The sequence below is a fragment of the Styela clava genome, unplaced genomic scaffold (assembly GCF_964204865.1).
Source record: "Styela clava unplaced genomic scaffold, kaStyClav1.hap1.2 HAP1_SCAFFOLD_134, whole genome shotgun sequence".
NCBI lineage: Eukaryota > Metazoa > Chordata > Ascidiacea > Stolidobranchia > Styelidae > Styela > Styela clava.
The window spans coordinates 16560-35315 of record NW_027556739.1 but is presented as its reverse complement, the minus strand read 5'-3'; the positions used below and the strand labels follow the sequence as shown (position 1 = coordinate 35315).

At 30.8% G+C, this 18756-nt stretch overlaps 2 non-coding genes across 2 annotated transcripts; both read left to right on the top strand.

Annotated features, from left to right (window-relative positions):
- The first annotated feature begins 1366 nt into the window (after positions 1 to 1366).
- On the top strand, positions 1367 to 1449 carry Trnay-gua (transfer RNA tyrosine (anticodon GUA)). Its single transcript has one exon. It is a non-coding gene; the product is annotated as a tRNA-Tyr (tRNA).
- A 163-nt stretch (positions 1450 to 1612) lies between these two features.
- Positions 1613 to 1685, top strand: Trnai-uau (transfer RNA isoleucine (anticodon UAU)). The gene has a single exon. It is a non-coding gene; the product is annotated as a tRNA-Ile (tRNA).
- Positions 1686 to 18756: the final 17071 nt, after the last annotated feature.

Genomic DNA, 18756 nt, shown 5'->3' with positions numbered 1-18756 from the left:
AATAAATCAATTAACATACGAGGAAAGAATGTTTTACTACACACACAAACATAAAGGAATAACAAGTAAACAAGTGTGAGTTAACTACTGAGACTCGAAAGATACCAAATCGGGAATATTAACTACTTTTGAGGAACATTTTTCGGTTTATTGATGATTCTTGAATAGAATGAAGAAAGCAGGAGCCAAATGATACATGAATAAAGAAGGTTGTCCTGTGTTTTACAATATTAAATCACTTAATATATACAATAAATGCTTTGATCCAAAATCAGCATTAGTGAGTGCTTCTATTTTGGCGAAAAAGATTATCGAAACAGGAGAAGAATTTGGATATTTAAAGTTTCTTGAAAAGTTCAAATACGAAATCAGTATATTTAAAAACACAACTATATATCTTCAAGAAAAAGATATAAAAGCTATTTGTCAAAAATTAGAAATCAAGAAACACAATTTGTGAAAACTAAATGAAGAACAAATCGAACTATGTAAAGACATTAAATTTCAAAGTCCTTTTTTTAAAAAACATAGATTAACTAAATGATCGCTATATCGAATAAAAAGAATGCGATTTAGTACAATAGAGGTTGACAACTTATACTTAGACAACAAATATAAAAAAAGTACGAAAACACATACTAAAATTAAAGATATTATCGAAGAATATGTTATCGAGAATGACATTAAAATTAAAAAAGATAAAACAAATCATCTTTTATTGTCTGTTTTTCGTAAATTGTGAATTTGAAACGATTACATTTTTTCGCTCGATGAAACACCTAAAAACATTAAAGATAAAGGTTTTGAGGTTGTTGGTAAACACTATAACATTTATGGAGAGAATAAAATATTCACCAGTAGATGACCAGCATTGCATCGTTTCGCAAGAGTTTATAGGAAACTCGAACCTAAAACACCAATAGAAAAGAAAGAAACATTTCTACAATATTTAAAAAGAAAATTATTTGGAGGAGGAAAAGTGTAGTATAATATATTCGGGGATGTATAGGTTCGATTGGCGTAGTTTCTTTTTTTAACAAATGCAAAAACAACTACAAACAACCTTTCAATGTTGATGAATGAATCCTCATTGGTATCTAATAACACGTTTCAGTTTTCACCGTCATATTAGAGAATATAATAACAAAAAAACCCCTTAATTGTCAGTTGCGGGACAATTTCGTAAATAGCAACTAAGTTTCGTTTGAATGATCATATAAAGCGAAATTAAACAATCATGATCAAATTGCGTCAAGAAGTGGGTGCAAATCCCGCCATCTCCACCATTTGGATCTGTGGTGTAATGGATGACATGCCTCTCTGTCTAAGAGGAGATAGCGAGTTCGATTCTCGTCAGGTCCGCCACGGAGGAGTAGCGAAGTGGTTAAACGCGTCTGACTGTAAATCAGATTCTTTTTAGATACGGGAGTTCGAATCTCTCCTCCTCCACCATTTGCTGGTTTAGCTTAATGTGGCAAAGCACCCGTCTTGTAAACGGACGAGTACAGGTTCGAGGCCTGTAACCAGCACCATTAGCAGATGTAGTTTAACGGTAGAACTTCAGATTTCCAATCTGACTATGGAGGTTCGATTCCTCTCATCTGCTCCATATAGAGCCATAGCTTAGTGGTTATAGCGCTCGCTTTATAAGCGTGAGGTCTTGGGTTCGATCCCCAATGGCTCTACCATCGGAAAGTAGCTTAGTTGGCTAAAGCACTCGGTTTGGGTCCGAGAGATCATAGGTTCAAGTCCTCTCTTTCCGACCATTTTTACCCACGTAGCTCAATTGATTAGAGTAAGGGTGTTCTAAGCCTTAGGTTGGAGGTTTGAATCCTCCCGTGGGTACCATATAAGGAAAGGAGGAAAAAAAATATGGAAAATAGAATAGATAAAATTAAACGAATGTTTGCTGTTGACGATGAAGTGTCACGTTGCGAATCAAAATTGCGAGCCGATCTCAAATCGAAAAAAGTTGATGTACAACGACTTATGACAGCACATTTGGATATTAATTCGATCCCTAAAGACATTACAAAAAAACAACAGGCACGTCGAAAAAAAGTGTACAAAAGTATAAATAGCATGATAAAATATTATATAAAGGAACTAAATAAAATAGGAGGTCAAGAATAATGACAAATAAAGAAACATATGATATTTACTTTAAAAAAGTTTCAGATTTAATACAAAGAAATTTAATTAATATTGATACTATAAAAGAATTAAGTGAAAAAAAATTAAATACAATAAAAAGCTTTCCAAAATCTATTTTGGACGATGAAATTATACATAAAGGAAAAAACATACCTTCATTGATAAAAAAATTATCGATATTAAAAGAAGAACAAGAAGCTATTGATTATTGTATTCGTAATTATAATGAAATAAAAGGCGAATTAAAAATCACAATCGAAAACAATGAAACTTACAAAAATTATGTTAAAGGGTTTTCAGACTTAATAAAAAAAGATTTAATTAACCTACAAAGTTTAATTGATAAATTAAGATATAAGAAACAAGATATGTGCCAATATGATAACAACTTTAGACACAACGTAATATGAAATGATATTTTTTCTTTAACAGAACAAGAAAAAAAATTAGTATGATTTCAAGCATTAACAAAAGCATTGGAATATTGTATTGACAATTTTAAAGAATTAAAACAAGGAGGTCAAAAATAATGACAAAAAATAAACAAGTTAAAGAAGTTTTAAGCTTCTTACAAAAAAATAGGTTGGACAGTATTGTCTTAGGCGTTGGCGCATTAAGTTTAATTGTTGCTATCACTGGAATTGTGTTACATAGTATCACATTAAGTAAAAGCGTACCCGCAAAGAAAAAATTATATAAAGAATTAGCAGACAAACGAGACGCAGATATTGAAGCTCAAAAAACAGCATTTACTACTAAATACGAAGAATTAATAGCTACACGAAATACAGCTATTGAAGATCAAAAAACAGATTCAATTACTACATATGGAGCAATCGAAATTAGTAATATAATTTCTAAGATTGAATTGTTAGGAAAAATAGATGGTGAACCAAATGAAAAATATGAATATATATGAATATACAAATATAAAATTGCTGACAAAAAAGAAATGACATTTGATAAATTAGTAGCAGAATCTACCAATCAGGGTTGTAAATTAAACACTCAACTTTTCATTAATGATTTAGATAAAAAAATTGAACTTCAAAAAAAAATAATATATAACAACAATATACTTCGTTATGAGGCGAAAAAAAGCTATAATGCCTTAAGACCTGTTGCTAAAACCCAAGCTGAGATTGGAACAATTTACAAACCACTATTTTTAGCAACTAAAAAATGACGATCATCTTTTACACAACTAAGGGAAATGGAATCCGAAAAAAAATTATTTGAAAAATATGATGTAGATTATCTTAACAAGGATATTAAAACATTATTAGAACCTAATAAAACATTCGAAAACGCTTTACTTGAAATCAAAAAAGAAGATAATGAAAAAATTTCAGAATATAATGAAGCATTTAACAAAGCATTAGTACATGATGAAGAATTAGTACTAGGTAAAGTTGTTGAAGATCACGGATATCACGCAAACAAAGTAGTAAATAGTAGTATTGGGCTTGGATTAGCAGGCGTTGCTTTAATCGTTTTAAGTTTAGTTTTAACAAGCACAGCATTTAAATTATGAAAAAAATTAAGAGGAGGAACAAAAAAATAATGAATAAAATATTTGAACCAAATAATAAAGATATACTCAACAACATTTATTCATGTGATTTTTGTACCATTCACTGCATAGACGAATCAGAATACTTATTTTTTACACCATGTTTCAAGCATAAATATATTGGTTTAGAACTAATTAATGATACTCTAAACCGTTTTGCTTTTTGTACTGACGCGGAAGCCATTGCTAAAATTTTCAAAATCTCGCTAAAAGAAGCGCATGAAAAATTAAGCGCAATAAACGCAATTAAAAAAGGATATATCACAAAAAATAATGAATAGTAAATATTGTTGTATGTGTAAACATAATGATTCAAAAAAAGCAGAATTAATGTTAAAACTTCCATATTGACCATTAAGCAACATTGAGATATTATCCAAAATATTTAACGTTTCTTTAAGTGAAGCACAAGAGAAATTAGACATGGTTAAAACCATAATAGAAACCGCCAAATGTTGTAAACTAGAAGAAATGACTTCTTTCAAATTAAACGAAGAAATAAAAAAACTTAAAAGTAAAAACGAAAAACTAAAAGCTGATGTGGAATATTTGACTGAAATATGTCATAAGGAGGGGTACCGAGTATAATGAGACGCTGAAATAAAGAGATGTACGAAAAATATTTTTCGAATAGTAGAAGAAAATTTGTGATAGGACAAGATAGAGTATACGAAATATATGACTCTTCGATTTATCGAAAATTGGAAGAAATTATGATTTACAATATCGAAATGGAATTACTGACAGAAGATATTTTGATGGATACATTTGAAAGTTATGTAGAGTACGATTATCAAGCAAAAAAAAAATTAATCGAAGGTAAGTGAGAAAAACCATGTATTGAAGACCCAACTATAAACAAAAAACTTTCGTTTTACGAAGCAATTTTGGAATTAGTAAGTTTTCATATTATCAAAATCCAAGAAAAGCAAGATGGAAATAAATAAAACGTTAAAAAAATTTTGAAACTTAGAAGACATTTTATTTAAATTGGCACCTCACGCTAAAACAATAGTAGTGAGTCCAAAACTTGATGGGGTGGGAGCATTTTATGATGCTTCTACCAACAAGTTAATTGTTTGCCGTTCTTGATCAGAAATAACAACTTTTTCCATAGAAGGAATATTGGAAGTCGGCTGGGGCGAACTTGTTATGAAAAAAGAAAATGGGACACGAAGAGACGTTGTTGGTCTTCTTAATAGGAAGCAAAAAGTGGAACGACATAATTTAATTGATTTCATTAATTATAAAAATGTTGAAAAAACAATAAAAATTGATGAGTTAAATGATTACATCGAACAACAAAAACAAATTGATTATCCTATTGATGGTATTATTATCGAGCGTAAGTATGCGTTCAAATTACCGGGACCGACGGCGTGTGCAACAATCAAAAAAATAACTACGCAATTTGGAAAAAAAACTGGTAAAATAAGTTACATAGCATGATTGAACCACCCTGTTAAATTGAATGAAATTTTCGCTAAGAAAGTGAATTTATCAACAAACAAACAAGGATACAAGGTTGGGGACCACATCGTTATTGAACTGAAAGGACAAGCAGTACCGATAGTCATACGAAAGGAGAACATGTAAAAATGAAAAAAGGAAAATTTATTGTTGTCGAAGGAATTGATTATTCTGGTAAAACAACATATATTAAAAAATTAAAAAAAGAATTAGAAAAAGAAGGATTGAAAGTACTTACGACATGCGAACCAAAAGGTATAAAATTTGGACGCATTATGGCGAATAAAATCTTTTTCAATGATAAACTAGATATTAGTTCACGAACTAAAGCAGTTTTGTTTATTGGAATCGGATGAGAATTATTTATGAAATATATCAAACCACAATTGAAAAAATACGATGTTGTTATTTGTGATCGATACATTTTTAGTACTTATGCTTATCAAGTTTTCGGTGGAGACAAAACAATTAATGAACACGAATTATTAGGATTATATAACGAAACTATTTTAGATGATTATTTCCCTGATGAAATTCATTTTCTAGATTGTCCTACGACTGAAATAATGCGTCGAGCAACAATTCGAAAACCAACAAACAATTACGACGAAAAATGCCTTGATAAAAAGTACGTTAACCTAATACGTTCTGCGTTTCGAAAAACATTCGATTTTTTCAACGCCAAAGGTGGTTACGCCGTTAAACAACAAATAGAAAAAATTACAATTTATAGAAAAACAATTCAAGATAAGGAGCTTTGAGGAGAAATATGAAAAAAAGTAATATAATTAAATGAAAACGAAATGATAATAGGCAATGATTTAATTTCGAAAAAAATGGGACACGATTTGAAACAGGACTTGTGTTTGGAGTGTATGGTGCTATGCAAACGGGTAAAACAACAATTGTTAAAAAATGAGTAGATTCGTTTTTGAAACCAGAAGAAGTGTTGTATGTAGTACCTGAAGAATCATTGCGCGAAACAGATGATTACAGCAAATACAACGTTGTAAAACTAAGTACATCGTTATTAACATACTATGAATATAATAAATATGTAGATGAAAACAAACTTCCGAATAATCGTTCATTATATGAGGTATTCAAAACACAATTTTACGATACGATCAACATAAAATCTAAAAATATAAAAATGGTTGTTTTCGAAGAATTAGGTTATTTTAGTAATCATTTTGACGATATACTGTTGATTTTTGAATATTTACTTTCGTTTGGTGTTTCAGTCACATATATTATGATAAATAGTTTTAGTTGTATCTTTGAAGATGAGATTAGAATTATTGCTTATTTAGAAACAAGAAACCACTATAGTTTCGATTTACCATACATTAAATGTCGATGCGAAAATGGACTTGATGCCGAACATACAGAGGACAGTGGGAAAAAATCTTCTGAGGACAAAACACCTGAGGCATTTACTGGACGAAAAAGATACAAATTATTCTGCTTAGAGTGTATAATAAATAAGAGGTAAAAAAATGTTAGATATAAAAAAAACAATTATGAAAATAGTATTGGGCATCAATTATTTAGCCTTATTATTTACTACAATGTCAATAGTAATATGTACTTTGGCATTTAGCAAAACAGACAATGCTTTTGTCGATCTTTTTAAATATGTAGAAGGACCAGAAACAAATGTACAGACATATTATTTGCTTGGATTTGCAACGGGAGCGTTTGCTTTCTTGGCAACAAATATTTCATTTTTATTTTCGGGATTAAATATCGAAAGAAAGTGAAAAGATTTGAAATCATTTAGCTTGGTACAATCAGGCTTTATATTTACAGTTAGTGGTTTAATACCACTTTACACGGCATGAATAGGATATTGTTTTTCACATGATTTTACATTTCATGGTATAATTATATTATTGCTATTCATCGCACAAATTATTTTAGGATATTATTTTATAGTTAGAACAAATAAAGGAGGACCAAAAAATGGCCAAAAATAACAAAAACATAGGAGAAAAAACAATGAAAACACAAAAAGAAAATGCTATTGATTTAGCACAATTTGAATATGACAGATTACAATTAATGTCAAAAATTGAATCACTTGGAAAAAAATTAAAAGCTGAATTCAAAAAAAACAAAAAAGACAAAGAAGCAAGTATTAAATTTAGAGCACTACATGAAGATATTTTACAAACATCTTTTGATTATTCAAAATTATCAGCAGTTGTAGAACACCACACTAAAAAATACATGGAAGAAAAAGAAAAAGCAGAACAAGCAAAATACAAAGCAAATAATAAAAAATAAGGAGAAAAAAAATGGAAACAAATAAAACACTAATGTTAAAGAAAAATAAAGAAGTATTAGAAGTAATTTCAGCTCAAGATTTGGTCGTTTTAGACGGTTTTATCACAGCAAAAAAAGAAGAAGCGTGTATTAAAGAAAAAGTTAAATTACACAAAGAAGCAATGATTAATTACATGTCACAAAACGAAGTGACTAAAATTATCGGAAAAGATAACTCTTTTTCAGTAACGATGAAACAACCAGTTTCTATGCGAAAAATTAATTATGTTAAGGTAGTTAAAGATATCGAACTAGAATTCGGCATCCCACCAGCTAAGTTGGAAAAAATTATCAACAAACATACAAAAATCACAGAAGCAAAACAAACCATTATGGCCAAAATAAACGTGCCAAAACAATAAGGAGAAAAAAAATGGAAACTAACAACACAACAACAAACACAACAACAAACACTGCAAACCCTGCAACAAAAAAAACTGAAGTACAATACGCACCTGATTTTAAATTGCAAAACACAACAACAACTACGCCAGAATCTGTAAAAGATAATGTGGTAGTTAATGAACCTGCAAAAAAAGAAAGTGGAGTGGAATTTGTCACTGCGGGAGAAAAAAAACGAGCATTCGAAAGAGCACAAATGGTAATCGGATCAGTAATCAAAGCAACACATGGGATTATTCAAAATAGTAAAAACGCTAAATTGAATGGTGATTCATATATTCGACTACAAATCATCGCATATTCAATCGAAAAGCAAAAATACATCAAAATTTTTATTAGCATTATTAGACAATTTTTCGATGAAAAAGATGTTTTCGATTTTGCCGTAAAACTAATCAAAGAAGACAAAATGAATGGTGTATATCTTAAAGTTAGAGGATTAACTTATCGTCAACCTTTCTTAATGCAAGATATGGAAAAAAAGACACCTTACTTAAATGAAGACGGAACTTTGAGAAAATGAAACAAAATTTCAATGGCACCAAAATTCCAAAACTCATTAGTCTTTTTAGCTGATAAATTCGGTGAATGAAAAGAACGTGATGAAGCAATTGCTCCATTAACTCGAAATAGCTACAACTCAATCGTATATGACAAACCCGAAATCAATTCAAAAAAAATTGAAGTTAAAGGAGACGCTTCGGGTTGAGACGCGAGCTAGACCTCATCCCCAATACACAATCGGAAAAAACAAAAGTGGTCAAAAAGCTATTCAATAATAGTAATTTTAACTACAGTGAACATCGATTATTGGTTCCAGACTGACCACCAAGTTTTTTTCTCAACAATTGTGGGTTGAAAGACGGAAAAGTTGCCTTTATATGTATGTATATAAGGGCAACGCTCCCTATTTTTCACATTGATTCGATTGGACTTTATTTATTTTATAAAGAAAAATGAATCAAATGAGACGATTTTGATTTGTTAGAGTTTTTCACAAAAAAAAGTATTGGACATATCAACTTGATCAAAAACGTTCGAGAAGATTTTCCACAATATTTTAGTACGGACAGAGATAGCAGTTTTGAATATCAAAAAAAAATGGCAGGATTCATTCAAAACAGAAAAGGGTTTTTTTTCGCCAACAAAGGATTATACCGAGTTGCCGACAACGGAATTACCGAATGAGAATTACCTGACATGATATTAAAAAATAAAGAGGAGATGACAGAGGAACACAAAAAACCATGATTTATACCAAATGAGACTTTTTTCGATTATGAACTTTTTACTAAATATTTAAATAACGAAATTGATTTCCGCAATGATAAAGAATACGAATTTGTTGCGGATTTCGCTAAAAAAGACGAAGAATTAACAAAGACATTATTCACAATATTAGCTAAGGTCAATCTCTACAGAGCAAAAATGGGAAGTATAGTAGTAATTAATGGTGGAGGAAACAATGGTAAATCTGAGTTTTTACGATTAATAAAGAAAACAAACGAGGACGGCATTCAAAATGAAGCATCAATCAAAATGCTAGATGCCGGACACAAAATGATATATACAACTCTAATTAACCGAGTTGCTGTTTTATTCGACGAGGAATACAAATTAAATAAAAGCAGAATAGCATTGTTGAAGGATTTTACAGACAAAAATTGCGTTAAATCTTTCGAAGAAAAATACAAAACAAGCTTTTCAAAAGTAATTCCTCCTCAAAATTATATTTTTTCGACTAATGAAGTATACCATATCAATTCGGAAATCAATGGACGAGAGGCTTTACGAAGACGTTTTTGCTTTATAGAACTAAAAAACAATTTTGGTAAATACAAGGCAAGACATGATCCAGAGTCGATTATGTACAACAAGAAAAGTTTGACAAAGATTATGACAATCGCATTTTATTATTTTGTGAAATCGAAATGTAAAATATATCAAACAAAAGAAATGAAAGAATTGTACGCAAAAAGAACAAGACCAAAATTAGAACAATTTTTGGACAATTTATTCGAAGAAGTTATCGATATAACCTTGGAAAAAAATGGTAAAATAATATACGAAGAATACAAGTCTTTTTGTAAAGATAATAGATGAGAAAATGAAGGAAAAATTCGTTTTAACAAATTACTTGAGAATACTGATTTTGATACTTACGATGTTGAAAAAGTAAGATTAAAAAGAGAAAATGAATTTTCAGGTAAAATGGTTAACGGGTGATGATTTATAATTAGCAAAAAATATAAGGAAGGAAACATAAAATAATGAAAAAATTAATTATCGATACAGAATTATACAAAGGCAAAAATTTTGAAGAATGGTATTTTATTGTGGGGGAAATGGACGTTGATACGAAAGAAATTACGATTCGAGAGTTTAGTAATCACGATGCAGGTATAAAAAAATACATGCCAAATTGTGACAAAATAATTGGATTCAATTTCTTTCGATATGACGTTTTAATGATAACCTACTTCAACAACGGAAATAACTTAAATGAATACAACGGTTATATTATTAATAATGGTTATAAACAAGTGGCGAAGTTTTACAAGAAAAATAATACTTTTTATTCATGACTTTACGCTTATGAGTGACCACAGATTTACGATTTGGCGGATAACCAATTTGATTTATATAAGTCGATTGGACCGTCATTAAAAAATAAATACTTCAAAGAATTTGGAGAAGATATTTGAAAGGGCGAAAAAGGTGATAAGAGACAATTCGAAGAATGAGATTATTACAAAAACAACAAAGAAAAATGTATTGCGTATTTGAAAAATGACTTGGAAGCTACATACAAATTATACAAAAACCACGACAGACACCCGTATTTAAACATTAAACAATTGATGACAAATCAAAGTTTGTTGGCTGTTCGTAAATTGGATTGAGCTCTTTTCAATAAAAAAATTACATACGTTTTACCATATTTGTTTAAATTCAATCCAGAAACAATTGTGATCGATCCGTATACGATTATGAATTTCGGGATAAGCAAGGACAATCCTGAGTTTTGAAATCACATTAAAGAAAATGATTTTAACCCAATAAACCTACCAGCGCACAACAAGAATTGTCTTAATAACGGAAATAATTACAACGGAGGGGTTCACAATGTCGTTTTTAGAAAGTTTTTTAAGGCTAGCGAAACAGAAGGTAAAATTTATTCGATGGATTTCACAAGTCTTTACCCAAACATTTTGGTACTTGGACAGCAGTCTAAATTGTTTAAATTGTTTACTGAAGCTAGTTTTAACCGATATTGCGAATTAAAACATCAAACAACAGTTCTTAAATACGGAACAAAAGAGGACAAGGTCAAACGTGAAGCGATGAAACTATTGTTGAATTCGACGTTTGGTTTTCTTCCCTATTTTTTCAAAAAGAACTCTTTGAACAACGAGGCTGGATTTGCCACGCAAAACTGAATTTGCAGACAAGGACGAGTTTTAATCTGATTGTTAATAAGCAATATTTTATTGCAGGATCCCGAGGCTGTAATAATCAACATTAATACGGACGGTGTTTTCGTTCAAAGTAAAAAAGATTTGACAGGTGTACCTAAAAAAGTAATGGATAAAAGTGGTTTCGAAGTAACTATTTCAGAACTAGATTGATTTTTAAGTCGAGATGTGAACAACCACTGCTATAAAATTAAGGAAACGAAAAAGATAGTGGCAAAAGGAATATACAAACCATCAAAACAAAGTGCGTTGTTGGTTAATAACAAAAAATTATCATTGTACCCATATGAAGAAAGATTGTCGTGATTGAAATTATTTGAGGAAGATCGAATGAAAGAATTACCGCATGAATTCGTTGGATTTGCTTTTGAAGAGAGTTATCGAAAAAAGTTATTTGAAGACAATATGGATATGGTTGAAAAAATCAAAAGGCTCGGAATCGAATTAGATAAAATACAATGAACACTATCGTATGTTGGTGAAAATAATAATTCCGAACGTTTTGTTATCAATAGGAAAAAGGAATATGCCGTAGACACACAAAAAATTAGTTTGGTAGATATGGTTAACCCTTTCACTTCTGGAAACAACATACAAAGGTTTCAACAATTTAATTCATTAGCTATTAAACCAGCACAGGAATACGTTGTTTTCGATGACGATGACACTGTACAAAAACATCCTTTGTTGTTAAAATACAAAGATAAAACATTGTCAATAACTTCTAAGTGAGGAAAAGAAAAAGGGAAATACAAATTGGTTTTTAAAAATCCTAGCAAGAAATTATGAAAATTAAAATGAAAAATTGCTTCGAAATATGACATTGAAGTTAAGCCATATAGCTATATGATGATGATAGATAAGAATGATTACTATTATAATAACAACAATGTAAAACCAATAGACATACCAAAAGAAGTAGAGAATATGCTTGAAGAGTGTGCTGTTTATGAAAAAGGGATTAAAACAGAAGGTAGGGTACAGAACTTGGTTCAAATGCTAAAAGATAAGGGATATAGCGTTAGACGTTGCATGACACAGGAAAATATTATAGGGTTTGTACCTAAATGTCACCTTAATAAGATCCATCATGATACAGTCAAACGAACATACAAAGGTTTTTTAATGGTGTTCAAAGAAAGAACAATCATTAAATGCTTTTGTGGAGATACGAAATGTATAGATTATTTCAAACAAGATGTAACATGGGAGGAACAAAATAACAATGAAACATCATATTAATTATAAAAAATATTTATTGAAACACTTGGACGATTCAAGGTTTCAAAAACGAAGTCAATATTTGGAATTCGATGAAAAAAAACACAAATATACATATAACAAAAAGTCAATGAATGGCGTAACCTCAGTATTTGGTTATGCCCAACATTATTACGATAAGACAATGACAATGGATCCTGAATATAAGGATATGATTTTGCGAAAAGCATCAAAGAGAGGAATTGAAATCCATAAGCACATGGAAGAATTGGTAAAAAACGATAAATGTACAATTCTACCTAAGTATATGAAAGTTTGTTTAATAGAACAAAAACTTATGGATCCAGAGGCTTATCTTTGTGGAACTGTTGATGTTATTGGTTACAACACAAAAACACGTAAGTTTTTCGTATTAGACTGAAAAACAAGTAAAAGATCAACAAACAATTTGGAAAGATTCAAATATGGATGTCAATTATGAGCATACGCAAGACTTTTCTCAACTAATTTTTTACCGAAAAAAGCTGGGTTAAAAGTAAATGAAATCGAAAAATATATTGTTTACATCGATAAAAACACAGGAGAAACATCTAATTTGAGTTTAAATAAAGAAATATGAACAATTTAATCGCATGAGATGTTGGGAAGAAATCTGGTTATTACGCTTTAATAGAAGGTAAATACTATTATGATCAGGGTAATTTCTACGACATTCTTGAGAATTATACGCGAATAATTCGAGATATAAACGGTACTACTAACTTGGTTTTCTATGACGACATGTATGGTTATTTGAAGATTATTAAATCTCTTAGTTTCAAAAAAGGAGTTGTATACGAAAGAACACGAATGAACATCCGCGGAGAACTAAAATCATTTTATCACAATGAGACAAAAGTGAGTAAAGAAGTTTTGAACGAAGCTTTGAAACGAGAATTCAAAAAAAAGAAGTCTGTAGAATTTTTCGTTAAAGAACACGGTAAAGGTTTTGAAGTCGAAAAGAACACGAAAAAAAATTCTGTGGAATATCGAATCAAACAAGTCGCCAGAAGCACAATAGTTAAATTTTTTTCTGATGATCTTGCAGAAGCCTATGTTTTATTCGTTTATGCGAAAAAAGACCTAAAAATATAGGTCCAAAAAGGACAACCTAACGTACTTTACTATGGAAAGGTAAAATTAGAGGCCTGTTTTCTCTCTTATTTTTAAGAAGAAGTCACGGGTTTTTCGTTAATCATTTCTTTAGAAACTTCCTCGGTGGGTTGTCCTAATGTTCTTCTGGCAATTTCGTCAGAGAACGCATAACATAGTGCGTCGTATTGGTCGTCACCGCTACCACTACTTTCGTCTTCAACAAAACCTTTTTTATCAGGTCTCAAAACGATAGATTGCATAGAAGCAATTAATTTTTTGTTGTTTTCATTCCGAAACATGTAAAAGCAACGATTTCCTAAAGCTAGCATTCAAGCCATAAGACGTTCGCTTCTTCTAAATCTTTTAGAATTTTTTTTAACACCCGAAAAAGAAAGATAATCAATATTTCTTTTATCAGCTAATGATTGGAGATCTCACACGAGTCGCATATCACTAGTATCGCAATTAACGTAAACAGTTTCGTTTTTGTCTAGTTCAAAAAGATTCATATTATATACAATAAATCCTAAAATACGAGTTGTCAATTCCGGCGTGTGAATTGCTCTTTCGTGATGTTCAATTGTTAAGGTGTCGAGTACCAATATTCGAGATCCTTCAAAATTCGATATCCCGAAAACAACTGCTGTTGGATTACGAGTTTGTCCGAAGTCGATTCCTACACGTATCAAAAAATCATTGTAAGGAATAAGAGATGGTTCATCACCTTCTCCTCCAACATAGATAATTTTTGATGTGTCGAATGTTTGGTTTTCGGCAATCATTGGCTTTCCATATAATATGGTTGGTGCTTCGAGTTTGTTTTTATGAGCCCGTTCGTACATCTTTTTAATACGATTTGGCGAAACAATATCGTCCTGAACCGTTTTAACAATGCATGTTCAATGATAGAGAGTTCTGTTTTTCTTGTCGAAATAATAATCCTCTCCTTTACTCATCATTACTTTTTCGTTTCACGGCAATACATTTTGAAAGTCTTGAAAATATGCACAACTTGGGTTTCATGGGTTGCTGGCTTTGAAAATCAAAATCTTTGAATTTTTCGATCCTCCGGTAGCGTTGAATACACGGTCAAAATCACGAGCATTAAACTCGTAAGCTTCTTCGTAGAAGATTATAATATAGTCCGCATTTGTCCGGGGAAGACCTAATTGTGCTTGGTATGCTGTTTTTTGTCCAGTGATTCCTAAAACGTTTAATTCGAAATTATAACCTTTCATCGAATTATATGTTATGTTGGTTGTAATACCCATTGCTTTTGAGAATCATTTAGGCATTACTTTATTGATTTGTTCAAACATGTTTCTTTTATTAGTCAAAACTTTACGAATGAAATAAAAGTGAAATGTTTTGTCCAAGTTGTATAGGCTTGCCAACAAACAGAAAGTAATAATATTTCAAGTTTTTCCAGCTTGACGTCCTCCCGCTAAGTTGACTTCGTCAATTGAAAAAGGTTTGTTGTGTTTTATTTGATCTAACAAGTCGTATAAATAAGAATATGTATCTGAAATTCTCAAATTACTTAATGTTAAATTGTTGTCTGGATTATTCTTCTTTGTCGTTTCTTGTGTCATTTATGTCAATAGAACTTTTGTTCTCTCCTACTAAAACAATTTTTGGTTTTGATGATTGAACTTTTGCGTTTAGATCTGCGTAATATTTTTCAAGACGAATCATATCTGATCGTGATGCTGTTACCATTAATTTTTGACGCAAGTATGTTCATTCTGGGCTTTCAGAACAAAAACCCATTCCTAATCATGTTTTATATTCTTTTTTGATTTGCTTTTCTTGTCATCAACGTAATACATATATCATATCTATTTTATATTTATAATATAGGTAATCCATGAAGCATCGACAAGGTGCTCCAGTGTGTACTTTTATTTTTTTAATTTCTGAATTTTCCATTATATTCCGCTATATCTTCCTCGTCGTAATTTTAACATTTTTCTTGTTTTTCTTCTTGGCCGTTTTTTCATGGCATGGTTTCTTCCAATTGATTTTCTTACAGCCTTGTACGATTTGAATTCTTTTGTGCGTCCTAATCCTTTTCATTGATTACGTGTTTGCATGATTGCTATGTCAGGTGGACCTCTTCATAATAAGGTCCCTACTCCTCCAATTGAGCTAGCAACGAAAGGTTGTCCACTTTTTAGAACCCGAACCAACCTTAAATAAGCCTCACACGAAAAATTGGGTCATGTGTATCATTTTCCGGGACGAGCTCTTGGAGCGAAAAAAGTTGCTAACATGAAGGAATCCGGGTTGTAGTGGAGTTTTTTCACTCATGTTGACACAGATGAAGTGTCTATAATACCAGCATATTTTTCGGCAATAATATCGCAAGCATCCTTTTTTTTGTCGTCTGCCTCGGAATCAGGTTTTGATTCTTGTTCACTTGCCTTGCTTTCTTTTTCTGCTTTACTTGTCTTTTTTTCGCTAGAAGTACCTTTACTTGTATTGTCCCCTGATAAATCCAATTCTTCATTAGCTGTTTTACCAAGATTTGTAGGGTCCTCTGCAACACTTTCCAAATATCTAATAAAATCAGCTATGCTTTTGAATCCTTTTTGATAAATCAATCTTGCTATTTCGGGTGTTTGTAACAAAGCTATTAATTCACTGTTTGTTAAATTTCGAATATCATCTAAGATTGGTGTTGTTTCAAATAACAACTCTAGTACGTCCCTTCTTAAATTTCGTAAATGTTGAGTTAAATCGGAATCATTGATAATATCTTTAATGTTTTGGCCTTTCAACATTTCGATTCCATCACTAGCTAAGACGTTATTCAACGTCATTTCATTTAATGTATCTAATTTGTATTGAAAATCACTAGGTGGTATATCACCAATTTCTCTAAGAGCATCATCAAATGCCTTTCTTGTTAATTTATCTTTTTCCTTATCTCGTTCATTACTAGGTGTCAAAAGTGCAGCGGCCGTAATACCTAGAAATACACGAGCAGTCCCTTCAGCTACTTCACCTAACCCTTTAATTGCTCTTGCTCATCTGTAATCTGTTCTATTTGGTTTACTATTTATGAAACGTGCCATTTTACACCTTTAATTTTATGTTGTTTATTGATATTTCGTTAGGTAAAATAGATGAAGTTATGTCGCTTCTTCTTTTTCCTAATCAATAAAGTAATGATCATTTGGAAAAACTCATAGATAGACCTGTTGAAGATTTAGTTAAAACAAAATAAATGTCTTGTCCGAAAGTGTCGTTTTCCTGGTAAACAGTCTTATAATTCTTTCATTGATAAGCACCATCTGAATTTAATTCAACATTACTTATTCAGAAGCTTTTAGATTCACCATCGTTTAAAGTTTGCAGATCAATTGTTACATTTATACGTAATGTTTCAGGATAAGGATCTGTAAAATAAGAAGCCAAGGAGTTTATACCTACTGTAAAAAATATTAAGGTATCTACGGTATATGTTCACTCAAAATCGTATCGAAGCTCAAAAGACAATGTCTTTCATTCGGGTTGTATAGTTGAAGAATAAGGTAACTTAATTTCTCATCTTTTTTTTAATATGTTAGATCAATAAATATAATAACCCGTATGGTAGTAAACATTTGATCCGCTACCACCAGATCAGTTATTCGAAAGTCTATGAAAGTCAGACGCGTTATTTAAAGCATCATAATAAGATGTTGTATAGTCAAAAGTATCCCCTGGTGTTCTATCGTAATTTGAATTTAAATAAGGGACAGTAAATGTACCACTTGAACCAACATGTAGTATTTTTGATGGTGTTGTTTCAATATTGGGGTCGGAAGAAGACGACTTGTTTGGAAAACGAAGAGTAGTTATTGTTTTCAATAATTCTGTTCTATGGTGTAATAACTTTTCTTTTAACGCAGTATTCAAAGGGTCTCCTTTTTGAAGAGTTAAATTAGTAATATTACCGTTAATTTCATTAACTATTGTAAAAAATTTAGTTCTATTGGTATTATATAAATCGAAAAGAGATGGGGAAATTATATCTTTTATTTGTTCTAAAGTAAATGTTTGTGGATCGTCACCTACGGTACTAATAATATGTCCTTTGTTGTAATTATAATTATGAATTGTAATTCAAAATTGATCTGTCGACATAAACATTGCTGATATATATGCACGAGGTGTATTAAAACCAACATTTGTAGATGTGTCAGTTGTTACTTCTCAGTTAAATTGAGGGGTATCATCAATAAAATTTTGTAATCTTGTATCGCCATCTTTACCATTGTACTCTCCTCGAAAATCAATAGTTGTTGAATGACGTTTATCAGGAGCGACATAATCTTTTAAAGTGTCGTAAATAGTAGCAATATCGGTGTTGGATAGGTATTTTTCAACTTTTTCGAATGAGAAATACTTATAAAGAGTAAATGGAGTTTTATTAATAAATATATTATTGTTATCATATAGATCATTAAAACTAGATCATGTTTCTTCAGGGATGTTGAATACTTGAGATAGGAATTGTTTTTGGTGATCTGTAGGGATTTCGTCTAATTTCAACCCTGTTGGGTTAGTGTCAGCATCATAAGGTTCCAAGGTAACGTCAACGTGAGAATCAAATAATGTTTGTGTTTTTAATGATAATATGTTATTTGCTTGGAAAGAAGACAATGTTGTAATCGCGTTATCAATATTAACAGTGGTTTTATCACCGCTTAAAAAGTCAGCATCGATATCTGTAGCAACCAATTTCAATGTTTCTAGTTTATCCGCTGAAAAAGAGTTGTAATTTTCGTCGACGTCTAATTGCAAAATGCTTCTTATATAACCATCAGTATTAAATGATTGAATATTTTCTGATGATTCATATTTGTTTATAAAATCTTGTAATTGATAATTCAATGTTGAAACCAAAGATGAAACGTACGCTTGTTGTATATCTGATATTTTATCAGCAATAATTTCTTTTAATCTTGTTTTATCTGAGTCATCCAAAACAGTATCTCCATCAATCGTATT